This window comes from Manis pentadactyla, chromosome 13 (assembly GCF_030020395.1).
Source record: "Manis pentadactyla isolate mManPen7 chromosome 13, mManPen7.hap1, whole genome shotgun sequence".
Lineage (NCBI taxonomy): Eukaryota > Metazoa > Chordata > Mammalia > Pholidota > Manidae > Manis > Manis pentadactyla.
This window is the reverse complement of record NC_080031.1, coordinates 21,889,241-21,908,439: the sequence shown is the minus strand read 5'-3', so window position 1 is coordinate 21,908,439 and position 19,199 is coordinate 21,889,241. Positions and strand designations below refer to the sequence as shown.

At 40.3% G+C, this 19,199-nt stretch overlaps 1 pseudogene; it reads right to left on the bottom strand.

Annotated features, from left to right (window-relative positions):
* Positions 1 to 740: 740 nt before the first annotated feature.
* LOC118909255 (ribose-phosphate pyrophosphokinase 2-like) lies at positions 741 to 3,750 on the bottom strand (annotated as a pseudogene).
* Positions 3,751 to 19,199: the final 15,449 nt, after the last annotated feature.

Below are 19,199 nucleotides of genomic sequence, written 5' to 3'. Positions count from 1 at the left end.
GGCAAGTCTGATAACCCACAATGTAGATGGGCCAAAGTATGCATGTTTTAATTTTTTGTGAAGTGATTTCATCTTGCTCTGAAGTTCTCATTTCTGGCAATGTTGGGAAACCTTAAACTTGCCCATTTCAAGGTAGCTCTGTCTTCTTTGGATAACTAGGCACTGCAGTGTTCAAACACCCCTCTCAAGGGAATTGATGGCATCTGAGCAGGGGATATTTGCATGAACTAATGGTGTCCAGGAAGACGTGAAAAATGATTTCCATGTCACCTGCCTTTGCTTCTTTGGGCTCTCTAGTTAAGCCCATCTTACCTGGTCTCTGGGAATCAGACTCTATTCACATTAAAGCTATTATGGAGCATCTGGCTGTTGTCACTCAGGGTCTGTTCTTCTAGGATGGGTGGTGCATACTCCCCAAACATTCGGCCATCAATCACATCCTGTCAGTCAGGCCCCACACAGGCTCTTGCTGGTGCTGCAGATCCACACTGACTCCATTCCACCCACTACTTAGCCTTTCCTTGCCACTAGCAAGTGCACAGTCAGCACTCATAGTCCACATTCCATGAGACATCGAGGAGCTTGATTCCTTCCACATATATAAGCAGGAAGGGAGAGTCAGGTGTGCCCTGCCAGCCCATCTCTACAGACCCTCTGCCACTCTCTGTTGCTTTATTGCTCCCAGGCCGGCTTGGCACCTGGGCAAACAGGCACTAGCGTGGATGCTCTTTATTTCTGCTTCAGGATGCTTGGGTTTTCGTGGCAATCTCTATGGCCACAAAATCTCCCTGCCTCCACGCATACCTGGCCACTGCCCTGGGGAAATGCAGGGGCCGTGATTGGCTTCCCTGTCATCTTTTCTTCTTTAGCTCCCCCTATCTGACCACTGTTCCTCAAGTCAGAAGTTCTTTGCACTTCCTTCTTGCTGCCTAGGAGGTTGGCAGGTTCCCTTAAGTAGCCATCTTTAAATTTTTCTCTATTTAGAGCTGATAGTAAAATGTTATATTTCAAAGTTCTAAGCTTTGCACCTGATATGAAAAGGCAAGCTATTGAACTTTAGGGAAGCTTTGGAATTTTTACACTTTTATTCCTGGCACATAAAAATCTCACACCTTTCTTTAACGGGCAAGGGAAACAAAAGCAAAAATGAACAAGTGGGACTGTATCAAACTAAAAAGCTTCTGTACAGCAAAGAACACCATCAGTAGAAAAAAAAAGACATCCTACAATATGGGAGAATATATTCATAAATGACATATCCTATAAGGGGTTGACATCCAAATTATATAAAGAGCTCATGCACCTCAACAAACAAAAAGCAAATAAGCCAATTAAAAAATGGGCAGAGGAGCTGAACAGACACTTCTCCAAAGAAGAAATTGAGATTGTCAACAGGCACATGAAAAGATGCTCATCAGCACTAATCATCAGGGAAATGCAAATTAAAACCACAATGAGATATCACCTCACACCTCACACCAGTTAGGATGGCCACCACCCAAAAGACAAACAACAACAAATGTTGGCAAGGATGTGGAGAAAAGGGAACCCTCCTACACTGCTGGTGGGAATGTAAACTAGTTCAACCATTGTGAAAAGCAGTATGGAGGTTCCTCAAAAAGCTCAAAATAGAAATACCATTTCACCCAGGAATTCCACTTCTAGGAATTTACCCTAAGAATGCAGGAGCCCAGTTTGAAAAACACAGATGCACCCCTATGTTTATCACAGCACTATTTACAATAGCCAAGAATGGAAGCAACCTAAGTGTCCATCAGTAGATGAATGGATAAAGAAGATGTTGTATATAATGGAATATTATTCAGCCATAAGAAGAAAACAAATCCTACCATTTGCAACAAAATGGATGGAACTAGAGGGTATTATGCTCAGTGAAATAAGCCAGGCAGAGAAAGACAAGTATCAGATAATTTCACTCATCTGTGAAGTATAAGAACAAAGAAAAAAGTGAAGGAACTAAACACACAGCAGACTCACAGAACCCAAGAATGGACTAACAGTTACCAAAGGGAAAGGGACTGGGGAGGATGGGTGGGAAGGGAGGGATAAGGGGGAAAAAAGGGCATTATGATTAGCACACATAATGTAGCTGGGGGTGGGGGAGGACACAGGAAAGGCAGTATATACAGAGAAGACAAGTAGTGATTCTGTAGCATCTTACTACGCTGATAGACAGTGACTGTAATGGGGTATGTGGGGGGGACTTAATAATAGGGGGAGTCTAGTAACCATAATGTTGTTCAAGTAATTGTCCATTAACAATACCAAAAAGAAAATAATAATAATAATAATAATCCGAACTACATTGGCTGTGATATGTCTAACATCTGCCAAAAATAAATGTATCAGTGGCCATCTTAAGCTACATAAAGTTTGGTTTACATTTAGTGCAATAACCAAGATGGTTTATTTGAAACCCAGTTACTAAAAAAAATTAAAATTCACAATATTATAAAATTTCTAAGGTTCATTCAGAAATAAAGGGCTAATTCTACACAGTGTTTTACTCAGTACATTATCACTATATATTTAAGTAGAAGGCTTTATTCTGACGTCACCTTTGGCAACCCTAAAATATATAAATTATGAACTTCCACCAGGGAATTCTATACTTGAAAGTTGTAGCCTCAAATTACTGAAAGAGGAAAGGGAAAAGCACTTTTCAGAATATGTCAGGATGGAAGAAACATTTCTTATTTAAGATCATTTTCTTACAAACAAAATAACCACCACTCTACTCCCCAAAACTAGAAATAAATGAGCTTTAGAAGTGGGGGGCAATAAAATATCAGATTACACAAAGATCTGATGCATTTGCCATTCATTGTCTGTAACTTCTGAGTCCTAAAGCTAAAACAACATGTCAGACAAACACACACAAGTCAAAAACCAGAGTACACTTGCTGAACTTATCACATCGTAGATGTACGGTGGGACGTACCTGACCAGGAAAGAGGGACTCACCACCCCATGTGTCCTGCTGGTCTCTGCCAAGATAAAATGTCAACACCCTGAATCTTGGAGCAGTGCTTCAATTTGTCCTCTCAAGGAGTTGTGTTTGTGACAACAGCATCAAAGGCAGCAGGATTTATTTAAGGAATATCTGGCCTAGAGAAGATCCCATAGGTAAGGGTAGAGTAACCTTTGGTAGCCCTGGTGGAGTATGGCAGATGGTGCCCTGTATGTGGCTCTGTGGTCCTCAGGGACAGTCCCTGTGGTCCTTCATGCCACCCGCAAGAAACATTGATCTGCATTGCTCTCTTCCTTCTTCTCTGTGGATCAAAGCCCATCCCAAGTCCAGGCTGTCCACAGCTGACGTGACCCTTTAGCTCCTCTAGTATTTGGTGAAAAGGGGATTTCCCAAATCCCCTGTAGGACTGCAGGCTCTCAGTACAGATTACCCCCAGGACTATCACAGAATCCCTGGGTCTGAGGGGCAGGAAGATCCATTGGGATGATGTGATCTGCCCCTGACAGCATGTTGGCCATACATTTTGCAGAAATTGGATCATGACTCTTTTCCCTTTTATTTTGTTTGGTGGGTGTTTGATAAACATGGGATCACTGTGTCCACCTTGGATGACAATACAATTTTGCAGGGAGTCATTAGTTTTTCTGCGGCCACCCTGGATGGTGTTGGCACCTGCCTTCTCACACTTTCATCTCTGCAACACTGGTCTTTTGCTGGCTCAGCTCCTGGCCGAGGATGACCACACATGTACATGTCATGGGGCCACTGCAGGGCCACATGGGGCACCAGCAGGCAGGCCACTCCAGGGCATGGTGCAAGCAACAGGGGATTGACTATTATAACCTCCAGACACTTCAGTTTTTCTCAAAATGGGTAGTTGAAATCCAACTTAACAATTCACAACAATATTTGAGGTTGTTGAGAGAAAAGGATTATTGTTGGCCTATGTACCCTTTAGGATACAAGCACTGGGCTGGTATTTCTCTTTGTTATGAGGATAAAGGAGAAGTCTGGGGAGTTTATGTGTCACTTCTCCTTACGGTCTGTAAAGGACATGAGCCGCGTGGGGTGTGGTACTGCTCAAGTTAATGTTAAGTTTCGGACATTATCTGTATCTTGCCATCATAAAATGGGTTTTCTGGCCTACTTATGAAAGGAGGGGGGCAAGAAGCTCTTCTGTGCTACATTGTATTTGATTTTAAAGACTGATTTTTTTTTTCTTCTCTGGAGAGTAATCTTTAAATTCCTGAACTTGAAATTTCTTTTTACCTGGTTATCGTGGGAAAGTGTGTGTCCGTGGGGGTACTACATTTATTACCCAAGATTGTTTTGAGTGTGTTTATTATGAGAGGCTGAAATGGCTCATCTAAGTGGTACTGTGCCCATCAGCTCCACGATGATAATTATGCCCCGATCTGTGGCATCATTAATTGTTCTCTGTACTCTACCATTCTATAAATGAATGCTTCACTTGCTAGTCGTAAGGCAGTAAGTGCCACCCACAAGAACCATTGATCTACATGCTCTCTTCCTTCCTCTCTGTGATCAAAGCCCACTTTGATCTTTCTCCCACTAAGATCAATTACTTGATTTTTGCAGATTACTTTCTGAATGCAATGCACAGCTTGCTGATTTACCCACCACAGTAGGAAACACAACAAAACAAGAGGTAAGCAGAGTAAACAAATAGATTAAGCATTCTGGTAACTGCTATAAAGGAAACAAACAAACAAGTGAAAGAACATAGTGGAAAGGGCCACATTCTTTTTCAGATTTAGTGTGGTCAGAGAAGGCTACCTGGGGAGGGGACACGGGATGTTTTACTTAAAGGACGAAAAGGAATCAGTCACACATGTGGGGTGGGCGCAATCATTCCAACATCGGAATACCACATGCAAAGGCTCCAGGACAAGAGGGAACTTAGTAGTTTGAGGAGGTGGCCAAAGGCCTCGGGGGCTGGTGGGCAGTGAGTGTCAGTCCAACATCTCCTGGACTGTGCAGGCCTCACAGACTCCAGAAAGGAACTTTGGTTTTCTTTCCAGTGAAATGGGAAATCACTCTGTGGAATTACATGTTTTAAGAAAGTGGATTTCTGTTTTAAGACAGTGATTCTTACTGTAAATTAGAACAATGAGATATACCTACACCTGTTGGAATGGTTAGCGTCCAACAGACAAGAAGTAACAAGTGTTGGTGAGGATGTGGAGATAAGGGGCCCCTCACACACTGTTGCTGGGAATGTAAACTGGAGCAAACACTATGGAAAACAGCATGGAGGTTCTTCAGAAAATTAAATAGAGCCATTACATGATCCAGCAATTCTACCTCTGGGTATCTACCCAAAAAGAATGAAAGCACTACCTTAAAAAGGTATGTGTACCCCATGTTCATATCAGCATTATTTACAATAGCCAGGACATGGAAACAACCTAAGTGTCAATCAATGAAGGAATGTATAAAGAAGATGTGGTACATATAAACAGTGCCTTAAGAGAGAACGAAATCTTGCCATTTGGCAAACCTTGGGTGGGCCTAGACTGTATTATGTTAAGTGAAGCAAGTCATTCACTTAAATGTGGAATCTAAAAAATAAAACAAAAATCAAATTTTGTGGGTAGAACAGATTGGTGGTTGCCAGAAGTGGAGGTGGAGGGTGAAGTGGGTGAAGGCTGTCAAAAGGTACTAAAGTTCCAGTTAAAAAATAAATAAGTCAAGAGAATGGTAATAGACAGCATGGTGAAGGTGGATACTGTTTAATATTTTAAATCTGAAACAATATTGGAAGTTGCTAAGGAAGGTGGTAAGTCCTTATCATAAGAATAGAATTTACTTGATGGATATTATCTAGCCTTATTGTGGTGATTGTTTTGCAATACCTACAAACATCAAAGCATTATGTTGTACACCTGAAAGTAATATACAGTTACACATCAACTATTTCTCAATCAGAAAAAATAAATAAATCAATGTTCACTCAAAAAAGGAAGTATAGTAATTCTTGCTACTCTGTAGAGGAATGATGGGGAAAAGAATGAAATAGGAGCTAAGAATTAGGGGCCTATTGCAGGGATGGATGGGGGAATAAAGGAAGGCCTGGACAGATTCAAAATCAATTTAGGAGGGAGAATGGACACAGTTTGCTGTTGGGTTGTATGGTAACTATCTGTTGCTATGTAACATGTCTCCAAGCTTCGTGACTTAAATAACACATTATCCCAAAGTTTCTGTGGGTCAGGAATTCAGGCAGGGATGGGCTGGGTCCTGTGCCTCGGGGTCTCTCCTGAGGCTACAGTCAGGTTGTCAGGGCTGTGATTTGACTGCAGCAAGACCCACTCCTATGTTCCCTCTTTGGTTTTGGTAGGATTCCGTCCCTTGCTGGCTGCTGGCCAGATGTTACCCTCAGTTCTTTGCTAGGTGGCTCTCCCCACCAGAGCAAGCACCCAAGAGCCAGAAAGAGGATACAAAGAAGTGGAAATCACAGTCTGTTGTTTCCTAATAATAGAAGTGATGTCTGACTATCTTCTCTATGTTCTATTCTTTAAGAAGCAAGTCATGAGATCCAGGCCACATTCAAGGGGAGGGCATTATACAAGGTGTGAAACCAGGGGTTGGAGATCCTTAGGAACCATGCCACAGGCTGCCTACCACCAGTACCACTTAATAGCTCTGTGCCTCAGTTTTCTCATCTGTAAAATGAGGGTAGTAATAGTTCCTGCCTCATAAGATTGGTAAGAAATTTAAATGAATTAATTCATGTAAGGCACCTGGAATAGGGTTTGGTAAAGAAAAACACTCAATACTGTTAGCTATTATTATATTAATATATTCATTCAACAAATATTTATTGAGCAACTACTGTACTAGGAATGTGTGTGTGTGTGTATTTCTGCTCTCCTAGAGCTTATATTAGCAATGAAGGGAGACAATAAACAAAATGACTAAAATATGTGGCATGTCATGAAATAGTAACTTAGAGGATGATTTATTTATCTGTATAGCATGCCAACCTTCGTGTTTAATTTGAAGAAGTTCTCAAAATACCTAAAGCCTCCAAAGCAAATAATAATCCTCATTTTCTATGATTTTCTGATTCACAGTGAAAAGTCAAGCTAACCACCTCTTTTGTAGCCATGGCATCCTTTACTTTTTTTTTTCTCTGCCCTTTTTTTTTATTAAGGTATTATTGATGTACACTCTTATGAAGGTTTCATGTGAAAAAACAATGTGGTTACTACATTCACCCCTGTTATTGTGTCCCCTCCATACCCCATTGCACTCACTGCCCATCAGCATAGTAAGATGCCACAGAGTCACTATTTGCCTTAACTGTGCTACGCTGTCTTCCCCCTCATCCCCCCCACACCATCTGTGCCAATCATAATACACCTGAATCCCCTTTGCTCTCCCTCCCCACCTGCCTTCCCCCACCCCTCCCCCCTTTTAAAAAATATTTTAATTAAGGTATGATTGATATACACTCTTACGAAGGTTTCACATGAAAAAACAATGTGGTTACTACATTTACCCATATTATCAAGTCCCCACCCATACCCCAATGCAGTCACTGTCCATCAGTGTAGTAAGATGCCACAGATCCACTAAGTGCCATGGCATTCTTTTCTAGTGCTGTCTTGCACTTCATTTTGATCTTTCGCTGCTTTTATATGCCCTACTTCATGTACCATGGTATGGGGTGTTAAAAGATAAACTGAAGCTTTTAAAAAATGTTAAGAGTTTATCTGAACAAAAATCAGCTGGAATCATGCAGGACCAATCCATCAGACAGAAAGGAGCTCTGAGTTGCTGTACAAAATGAAAGACTTTTATAGGCAGAAGGGAGTGGAAATAAAGAAGTTATACTTGTAAAAAAAGTGGGTTTGTTTTTGCAAGGCTACGTTCCTTCTGGGGATGGCAGGGGCCTATCACATAGATTATCTAACTAGTAATTCAACAAGTGATTACTAACAGGTGATTCTTGATTGACCTATTTAAAATTCCATTTCTGGGAAAGCTGAAACTCTAATTAAGCTGAGCCTAGTTTGGTGAGGTGGGCTTAGTGCAAGCAACCCCATTTTTGGCCTGTTGTCTTGTTTTTCACAGGGGTCATGTAACTGATATATATGAGTTTCAAAGAACATGTAAATTTGAATGTCTTTCTCTCATTTCCTCATGGATTTGGTGTGATTTAAACGAGGATATGGGGAAAAGCACAGCCCTTGGTCCACCCTTGAAACAGTGGAAACTCCCTCATTTCATTTGTTCATCAAGCCTTTGAAACTGCTTGTTTCTTTTAGCATTAAGATTGAATTAAAATTTGGCAAGTTCTTGGGGAAGCTGATGAGAAACCTCTTTTGAATAATTTAATTCACAAAAATAAGCATCCTTTTAGTATTACTAAATAATAACACATGGATATCAAAATTTTCCTTTTCGCTGCAATAATATTTTGAGTGAATTCTGCATTTAAAAAACTCAGGTTGCAGAAGGAGGTGGGAGGAAAGGCAGACTTAAAATATACTTTCTTCTTCAAAAGGTTTGTAATTTGCTAAGGATATAGTATAAGACATTTAGCTATAATGCTAGGTCATGATTTATCCATGTTAGAAGAAGAAACCATTTTGGAATGGAGGGATTTGAAAAGAAAGGATTCATGAAGGAAATACAGGTTTGAGTTACATTTTCACAAATAGGGCGTCTGAAGTGATGGGAGAGAGGTCCCAGACATGGCAGCGTTGGAGGAGCTGCAGGGTGCATTTGGGGAGACTGTTTATTTTTCAGTGGTGATCTTGTGGTGGTCTTGGGACGCATGGGGGAGAAAGCCAAATAAAGTCAGAAAGCAAGTTGAGCTTGAATTTAGAGAGTTACAAGTGCCAGGTTAAGAAGTGTATATTTTACTTGATGAGCAAAATACACATTTTTGTTTGTTTTTGTTTTTATCAGGAGATATGTTAAGGGTAATATACTTGTAGGAGGATTTGAAGAATGAGTATGGGGAGAGGTAATAGATGAACACAATCAGAAGGAGGTCATGGTAGTCAAATGTATAGCAGTTTGGGTTAGAACCTGCCCAGAGGGGGAGAAGGTGGATGTGAGGCAGGAAAGAGGAAGGCTGGTGCTTGAGATGCCCTGCGATGGGGCTGCCTCTGTGGTTCATATGATCAGCAGTTCCTGCACAGAATGAAGGACCCCTGAATGTTACAGTATCTCTCTCATGTCTTCCACATACTTCAGGACATTTGGTGAAACTGTAACATTATTAAAAGGACATTTCTCACATATACTTCTAACTCTATTTTTAGAGAAAGTTTCCAAATTGAATCGACAGCTGGGCAAGGATGTAATGCTTACAGTAGAACACCAGAAAACTCAGCAATTTTCTGCCATTTTTCAGTTACAAGTCAAAATATCACACACACACACACACACACACCACAAACACACACATACAGAAAGTGCTCATCAGCAAACTTTTACTGAAGAACATCTGTGTGCCAGGAGCCATACTAGGTGCCCAGGTGCATAGCCAGTCAAAAGATAAACATTACCCTTCATGGGGCTCACTGTTCTAGAAGGGTAGAACACAAGCACACAACTCCAATACGTAACGACAAAAACAGGCAGACACACACAGAGGTTTGTCATCTACGACAAACACAATCACAACATGTTTTCAATAACCAAATAATGATGAGAGTTGAATTTTTCAAAATTCTCCAATTCCCAATTCTTTAAACTGCATCCTATTTAAGTCTGATTAAATTAGGAAAGAAATTCAAACTGCTTAAGTAATGAAGAAAACAGAAGGATTTTCAAGCCTTCCAATATTCTAATGAAGTTTTCCCTGTTTATCGTCTCTTTTGTAGATCTGCCGATTTTCTCTGTTCACCATCATGTATTTTGTTGATCTGCTGATTTAGAGGCATTTTGTTTTCCCTTTTACTAGTCAGGTAGTTACACCTTCATTTTAAGAGTGTTTGTAGTTCTCTCAGAGCACTTTGCTCTCAGTGAGCTTGCTGGTTTGCACAGTGCATGTGTTGCATGTGGCTGCCAGTTTGCAGATAGCTGCTGAATGGAATTGAATCCTGAGCACTTGCGCCATGGGTTAAAGGCCGTTCAGACCCCAGCTCTGCTGCCAGCCTGCTATGTGACTTTACACAAGCCACTGAAACTTGATGCCCTGTCTTCCTCATTGATAAAGGTTTTTCTGAGGCTGTGAGTGGTAAGAGAGAGTGAATGTTAAACACTTAGAATAGTGCCTGGCTTGCTAGCAATTAGTAATAGAAAAAGAAAACTTGATGAAAAAGGATCACTTTGGGACAAGACTTTTAGTATTCTTCTAGACAATTCCCATCCAACTCTTACCTCCATGGATAGGCATCTGCTAGGAGAGCAGCTGGCTTCACTGATGCTCCACAGGCGAGATGGTAATTCTTCCGTCTCTCTTGTACCGGTTAAGGGCCTGGCACTTTTCCATAATCAAACGTGTCCTGGAGCAGACTGAGACATTCCACCCCAACCTGATCATGCTGATTAACTTCAATTCAAAGGCAAAAACACTCTCATAGCTCATTTTACCTGTGGATTCTTGCCTAGGGCTTTGCATGATTTTCCATTTCCTTAACTGATGTGTATCTAGCAGATCTGGTATCAAATAAAGACACACTTGAGTGACACAAAGCCAGACATAGCAGCTGAGATGGGCTGCCTCCCACTGAAAATCTCATTTAGAGATTCCAGCGTCTAATTATTATCCTGCTGAAGGACAACACTCAAGTTGTCTGCTTCCCACCCCTTTGCTGGGAATTGCTGTGTGAAATGCAGCATGTCCTTATTTCTATCTGGATCTGTTGGAGGTGGGTATTAATTTACTTGAAGTTTGAATAAGGAGAAAACTTAAAACTAAGGATCTGAAGATTTCTGACTAGCAAGATTATGTCTGCCATCTGTGCCCTTTATCTGTCTATGTCCCAATTACGTATCATCACGGGTCAGATTAATTACTGGGAGAGTACTGTGTCCATTTTGTAGCTCAAACAGGCATTTTTCATTTCCTATAATAAAAACAACTTAAGTAAAGAAAAAGTTTTCTAAAATAAGCATAGCTTACAAGTAAAAGTGGCTAAACTTTCAGTTTTACATATTTTGCTGCACTTCATTAACTATCAATAAACTAAGTGTCTTAGTCTGCTCAGGCTGCTTTACCAAAATACTACAGACCGGGTGGCTTAAAAAAACAGGCACTCATTCCTCACAGCTGTGGAGGCTAGAAGATCAGGGAGTCCACATGGTCGCGTCTGATAGGGCCTCTCTTCCTGGCTTGCCTACACCTACCTGAGGATGTGTCCTCATATGGTCAAGGCCAAGCCCAGTTAACTGGTCTCTTCTTACGAGGATGCTCATCTCATCATGAGGGCTGCATCCTCATGACCTCGGCCAAATCCAATTGTCTCCCAAAGGGCCCACCTCCAAATGTACAAATGCACATTCTGGGTTAAGGCTTCAACATATGAATTGGGGGAGGACACCATTCAGCCCATAGCATCTGAGTTTTTGCATACTTTCATCTTTAAAATACCTTTTCCTCAACTATTCACATTTGTTCTTGTATCAGTGGAATATTAGTAGTTGACTATCTTTCCTTTTAATTTTTCTAACTCATATTTTTGGATTTCACAAGTTTCTTATTAAATATAGTTGTTATGCACATTTCTTTAAGGTTAGCCTAAGAAGACATCAAACCTTGTCATTTCTAATTCATACACTAATTCCTATAGGGCCATTCACAAATGCAACAGAGGATCCTGCTGTCTTCTGGAAGCCATTGTTATAACAGAGGAATTTAGGAAGAGAACTTGTGTTTAACATTAAAGCACTGGCAAGGGAAGTTTGTCCACTGAGGTTTGGGAACCCTTTGAAATTTTCTCCTGCTTTGGGAGGTTAACTCTCTGCTGTATCATCAGTTCGTCAGATGGGAACTGGAGGGAAAAACATACATTTTTTTACAAATAGTATCGGGATGTTGGTTCTCCAGTTCCAGTGCTGGTTTGTATCTGGGAAGTATGTGTGTTAGAAGTTTATTTTGCTACTACATTTGTTTGCTCAAGCTGCCATAAACAAAATATTAAAGACCAGGTGGCTTAAACGACAGAACTTTATTTTTTCACAAGTCTGGAAGTTGAAAGTCCAAGATCAAGGTGTGAGCAGGCTTGTGCTGAGATCTGGTTTCTCCTGAGGCAACTCTCCTTGGTGTATAAATGGTTGCCTCTTGCTGCATGGTCTTGTCTGTATCCCTGGTACTGCTTCTTACAAGGATGCCAGTCATATTGGATTAGGGCCCCACACTCATGATTTCATTTAGCTTTAATCACCAGTGTAAAGGCCCTAAGTCTAAATGCAGTCAGTGATGCAGTTGGGGCTCAAACATATGAATTTGGGGAAGGAAACAATCTAGTCCATAATAGAGGTTTGCTCCCTTAATCTCCACATAACCAGACGGCTCTGTCAGGTCAAAATCCTACTTTTCTTTTTACCTCTTGAGAAATTCTATGGGTTTCGTTGACATGGAAGTCTGGGTGGGAACTGCCAAATTCTTTCCAGGGTTCAGTTGCAGGGACTCTTGAATGCCACTGACAGACGGAACCCAAAGATGGCAAAAAGGCATGGGACCAGCCCTACTTAAAGTGAACTGATAACGCAATTTCTGAATCCTCCACTCTTGGTAAAAGTCCTTCATCCTACTCTACAGGAAATCCTGATGGCTGGAAATTGCTTGTTTTTTCCATAAGGCACATCAGCACTGAAGGGGACTGGACCCAGCTGTCAGATGAGCAGTTGTGATACTAAATGTTCACTGCGTGTGGAAGCCAACCTCACCACCCTTGTCTAAGGAAGATACAGAGATAGACGAGAATGATATAATTCTTCCTGGACTTTTTGCTTTTCTACAAATATTTATTTCACAAAAATTAACCACACACAAAGTTCTACCATCCAGAGTAAGCATTCTCAAAATATTGGTAAACACTATCCCACACATAGTTGTAGGAATATGTACTTAAGTAGTTACATGCATTCCATCTTACATAATTGGATTATTGTTCTATATTTTTTTAGTGCCTCATTTTCACAAGAATATGAGGTTGAGAAACTTTGTCAACAAATATAACAATCAATATAGATATACAATTTTTAAAACATTTATGTAATATTTTACATATATATGTGTATATATATATTCATAACCACAGCCATTTGGATCATCTCCAAATTTACAGTATGATAAGCAATATTTTGATTGTTATCCTTGGATATTGATGTCTTTTCACATTTGTATTATTAACATTTTAAAGTAAGTTCCTAGAAGGAAGATCAATAAAAATATGCATATGAGAATGACAGTTTACTCACATCCATAAAAAACTGTTATTTTAAAACATTTCCATGTAAGTGATAATTATTTCTAATTATTTCACTATTGGTGAGGCTAAACCTTCCTTCACATACTTTGAACACTTATATTTCTTGTTTCATGAATTTATTATTTCTAACTTTCATTTTTTTTCCATAGTATTTTTATGCTTTCACTTTCTGCTCATTAATCTTTGGTATATGTGAAACTTAAGATATTGTAAAGAATGAGGTAGGGATCAAGTCTTAGTAACATTTCTTGAATAGGCCATATTTCCATCCTATTTCTCACAAAGGAAAGAGTACAGTTTAATGTTTAAGAAGATGGACTTACTTTGTTGTTAGACACACCTGGGTCTGAGTTCCAGTTCGGGTCTTACAGGCTTTGTCTTAAGTAAGTTCTTTTCCTTTCTGTGTTTCAGCTTCTTCATGTAAAGGAGGGATAATATTAATAGCTACCTCATATAGTTGTTGTTAGGTTAAATGGAAATTTCATATCATGTGCTCTTTAAAATGTCCAGAAAGTGATCAATAAGTTTATTATCAATGGCTATTTTAACATTAATGTCTAAATTCCCAAGTATACTTAGATGTCTAGACACCAAACCACAGATCCAGGAAACTCAGAGAGCACCAACCATGATAAACGTCAGAAAACTACACCTTCAGCATATCATTTTCAGTTACAAAAACAAATCAAATAAAAAATCCTGAAAGAAGTCAGAGGGAGAAAATATGCCTTACTTATAATGGAACAAAAAGAGTAATTACACCTACTTCACAGAAGTCACTCAAACAGGAGAGTGGAGTGAAATATTTAAAGTGTTGAGAGAAAAAAACCCACCAACCTATAATTCTGTACACTGTGAAATTATCCTGCAAAAGTGAAGGAGAAATAGGTGAAGGAGGTAAAAAGGTACAAACTGCAAATTGAAAAATAAGTTAGTCATAGGAATGGAAGTACTGGATAGGGAATATAACCAATAATTTTGCAATATCTTGGTGTGGTAATAGGGTAACTACACTTAAAGTGGCAAGCATCTAGTAATGTATATAATCATTGAGTGGTTATGTTGTACATCTGGAACCAATATAATATTGTACATAAACTTTCTAATTTAAAAAAAGGAAAAAAGTGAAGGAGGAATAAACCTTTTCTCAGACAAAAATTGAGCGAACTTGTTGCCAGTAGATCTCCCTTTGCAAGAAATGCTAAAAGTATTTCTTTAGTGAGAGGGAAAATAACATAGGTCAGAAATTCAGGAAGAGCATCAAAGAAGGAATAAGTTAAGGTAAAATAAAAACAAGAAATAGACTATCTGAATAAGTCTATAGCTATTAAAGTAATTGGATCAATAATTAATAACCTTTCAAAACAGAAAACACCCATTCTGGATGGCTTCACTGGTGAGTTCTATCAAACATTTAAGGAAAAATTTTTACTAATTCTCTATAATTTCATCCAGGAGATAAAACCACAGGAAATACTTCCTAACTCAGTCTACGATTACCCTAACATTCTAACATTACCCTAGTACCAAAGCAAGATAGACATTACAAGATAAGAAAACCACTGACCAATATCTCTTGTGAACATAGATGCAAGAATACTCAAAAAAATTAGCAAGTTGAACCCATAAAAGTATTAAAAAGTTACATACCATGGCCAAAAAGGATTTATCCCAAGTATGTAATATTAGTTCATTTGAAATTAATTAATGTAGCTCATAACATCAATAAACTAAAAAAAGAATGATTATATGATTATATCAGTAGACACAGAAAGAGCATTAGATGAAATCCAGTACCCATTCATGATAAAAACTCTCAGTAAATTAGGAATAGAAGGGAAATTTTCCAAGTTGATAAACTCACTATCTACAAGAAACTTACAGCTAACATCATACCTAATAGTGTGAAATTTGTGCCAAAATCAGTTACAAGGGACGATGTACCCTCTTACCACCCCTTTCAACATTGTACTGGAAGTCCTTGCTAATGCAGTAAGGCAAGAAAAGGAAAAAAAGATACACATTGAGAAAGAAGACATAAACCTGTTTTTGCTCTCAGCATGATTATCTATGCAGAAAATTTGAAAGAATCAACAAAAAAGTTCCTGAAACTAATAAGTGATTATATCAAGGTTGCAGGATACAAAGTTAATATATAAAAGTCAAATGCTTTCCTATATTCTAGCAATTAATAAGGGGAAAAAATGAAATTAAAACACTATCATATACATTAGCACTCTAAGAAATGAAATACTTAGGTATAAATCTAATACAATATGTATAAGATCTACATGAGGCAAACTACAAAACTGTGATAAATGAATTCAAAGAACTAACCAAATGGAAAGATAATCTGTTCATGTATAGGAAGACTCAGTATTGTCAAGATGTTAGTTCTTCCCAAATTGATCTATAGATTCAATGCAATCCTAACCAAATCCAAGAAAGTTATTTGTGGATATCAACAAATTTAATTTTAAGGTTTATATGGAGAGGCAAAAGACTCAAAATAGCCAACTCAACATTGAAGGAGAAGAATAAAGTTGGAGGACTGATATTACTTGACTTCAAGACTTACTGTAAAATTATAGTAACCAAATCAGTATGATATTTGTGAAAGAAATCATGTTTGATAATTTGCTAGAACTGTTCACAGAACTCTCAGAAAGACTTGCTTAGGTTTACCAGTTTGTAGTAAAGGACACAATTCAGGAACAGCCAGATGGAAGAGATGCACAGGACAAGGTAGGGCAAGGTGCATGGAGATCCCTTGCCTTCTCTGGACACACTGCCCTCCCAGCTCCTCAACATGTTCAACAACCAGGAAGTTCCCTGAACCCCTTCAGTTTTATAGGTTTTTATGGAGGCTTCATTATGTAGGCATGATTGATTAGATCACTGGCCATTGGTAATTAACACAACCCCCAGCCCCTCTCCCCTCCCCAGAGGTCAGGTGGGTCCCTTGGCAATGAGCTCCTATCCTTAGGGGCTTTCCAAAAACCACCTCATTAACATAACTGGGAATGAAGAGCAAATATATATTTCTTATTAAGCCACAATATCATAAAATTGCAAATTCTATATCTAGCAAAGCATCTTTCAGGAAGAAAAATAGGATAGAAATGTTATATCAAATGAATAGGGCTCAAGTATTTGGCAAAATCCAACACTATTCATAATAAAACTTTCAGCAAATTTGAAAAAGAAGGAAGCTACTTCAGTTTAATAAAGAGCATCTACACAAACCTCTCATCTAACATCATATCTGAAGGTGAAAGACTCAATGTTTCCACCTAAGACTGTGGACAAGTTAAGAATGTCAGCTCTCACCAGTCATTTCGTATAGTACTAGAAATTCTAGCTGCCACAATAAGATAGGAAAAAAAAAAGATATCCAGACTGGAAAGAAAGAAAACTGTCTGTATTTGCAGATGACATGATTGCCTCTAAGTAAATCCCAAGGAATTATGTTCTCAATTCCTAAAACACACTCTAAGAATTAGTAAATGATTTAACACAGTCACAGAATACAAGATCAATACAAGAAATCCAGTTGTATTTCTATATGCTAATAATGAACATGATGAAACTGAACTTGAAAATACAATACCATTTAAAATCACTCAAAGGAAAATAAAACAACACTGAGGTATAAATCTGACAAAATATGCACAGGATCTGTATGGATAAAAATCATGAAATTATGATGAGAAAAGTGAAATAAGACCCAAATAAATGGAGAGACATAGCATATCCATGGATTTGAGGACTCGACACAGTAAAGATGTCAAATTTCCCCAGTGGGTCCTATGTAATTCTTATCAGACTTTCAGCATGGCTTTTTGTAGAAACAGACAAGCTTATTCTGCACTTTATATGGAAAGGCACAGGCCCTAGAACAGTTAAAAACATCTTTAAGAAGAGTAAAGTTTTGTGACTGTAAAAGCAAATTAATAAAAGAAGGTATATTCAGAGGAGTTAAATATTATGCTTCCATATAAGATGTACGAAATCACAAGAGTCCATTGCTTCCAACCTGAGAATGAGAAAAATATGAATCATCTACAAAATCCTCAGCAGCTGAGATTTCCAGGAGGAAAGTACACCTGTAATGAATGAGACAAGAGGAAATATCCACAATATTCTCTGAAAATTATAGTCCTCATTTCAACGTGAGACCACAGGCTTTGTTCAAGGGCAAGGGAAAAGCAAAGGTTTCCAAGAGAAACGGCCAGCTGAGTTCTCTTTCCACCACAGGGACATCAAACCCAACCTATCCAGCACTGGGTTCATCATTCTGCTCTCTTTATTCAAACCTCTATCATTACCTGTGTTTCTGATCTCAGTGAATATCACCACTATCTATACAAGTCACTTACTCCTGAATCATGGCGGTCACCCCAAACTCCTTTCTCTGTATCACCTGCCTCATCCAATCGATTACCAAAGTTTTCTTAAATCCACCCTGACTTCTGGCCTGGTATTACCACCATGAGAATTCCTGCAGCCCTCATCCTGGGGTCACCAGGTCTACCCGGACTACTGGTCTCCACCTGGTCCCAACTATCCTCCATCTTGCAGCCACCTAATCTCCATAAAACTAATAGCTGTCTCAGTTTCTGCTTGGAATCTCTGGAAAGAGACTAAGCATTTAGCACTGCCCTCTCAACCCTCCCTGATCTGCCCTTCCTAATTCTATGTCTCCAGCTTCCTCTCCTGCTACTATATAACCAAAAAATTCAAAACTGTAGTTTTATGCGGGTATTTTAACCCATTCCCACGGGTAGGAACAGTCCCACTTTGCTCTGATGATGTGCACTCACTTGTTGAGTCAGTTTGGAAAAACTGTACTCCTTCAGTGTAGCCCATGTTCCTGGCCTGCACACCCACCAGACCCGGTGGGATCTTCATTGTAATGTTTTACCCATCGTGTTGACCCTGCTGCATTGTGTGCACCCGTCAATTCACGCTGTCTAGAACCAAAGGGGCGCTCACCGTTTCTGAACCAACAGTTTAAATTCCCTGCTCTGGTTCATGCTAGGCTAAGCTGTCCGCCTCTGCTCTCACTGGTCTCCGCCTTTCCGTCCCAATTGGTTGGTGACACACAGTTTAGGCAAATCAAGGTCAGGGAGATCACCCAAAATCCCTCCGCCTTGCCTCACTGGCTCCAGGCATTTGCGCAGACCGGAGTTCGTCCCGTGTCGGGTGCACGGCTCTGCCGGGCCCTGCGCCGAGGCTTCTCCTGGCGTGGCCTAGGCTCTCCGCAGCGGGGGTGGGCTGCCAGCCCTGCCCCAGGTACTCCGCCCACCGCCCTGCTGGCGGGCGCGCCCGCCCCCCTCCTGCCCGTCCCGCGCCTGCGCTCCCGCGGGCCTCCTGGTGCTCCATCCGTCGTGCCAGCCTCTAGTCCACTGCCTTCGCCGCGGGGACCTTGCAGCATTACCAGCAGGCGCTGGGGTTGACCAGTATGGAGAACGCCCCTTGGAGCCCTCTCTCCTCCAGGCTGTCTTTGCCCCGCATCTCAGCGGCGCCCGCCCTGCTGCGGGGCGGGCCTGGCCTCAGATGGGACAACAGCAGGGCCTGGATGCTGACCAGGACTCCCGGGCCCAACGCTGCGCTCCTGAAGCCGGTGGATGAGGCGCCGCCGCCTCTGACTGAGCCCCGTGCCTGGTGTAGCCTCAGGGACTGAAAGCCTGCCTCCAGCTTGCTGTCCTAACTGAGGGGGACTGCGGGACAGCCCTGGTGGCGCAGAGGCCTGGCTGGACCCAGGTGAAGCCGCAGCTTTCCCGCGC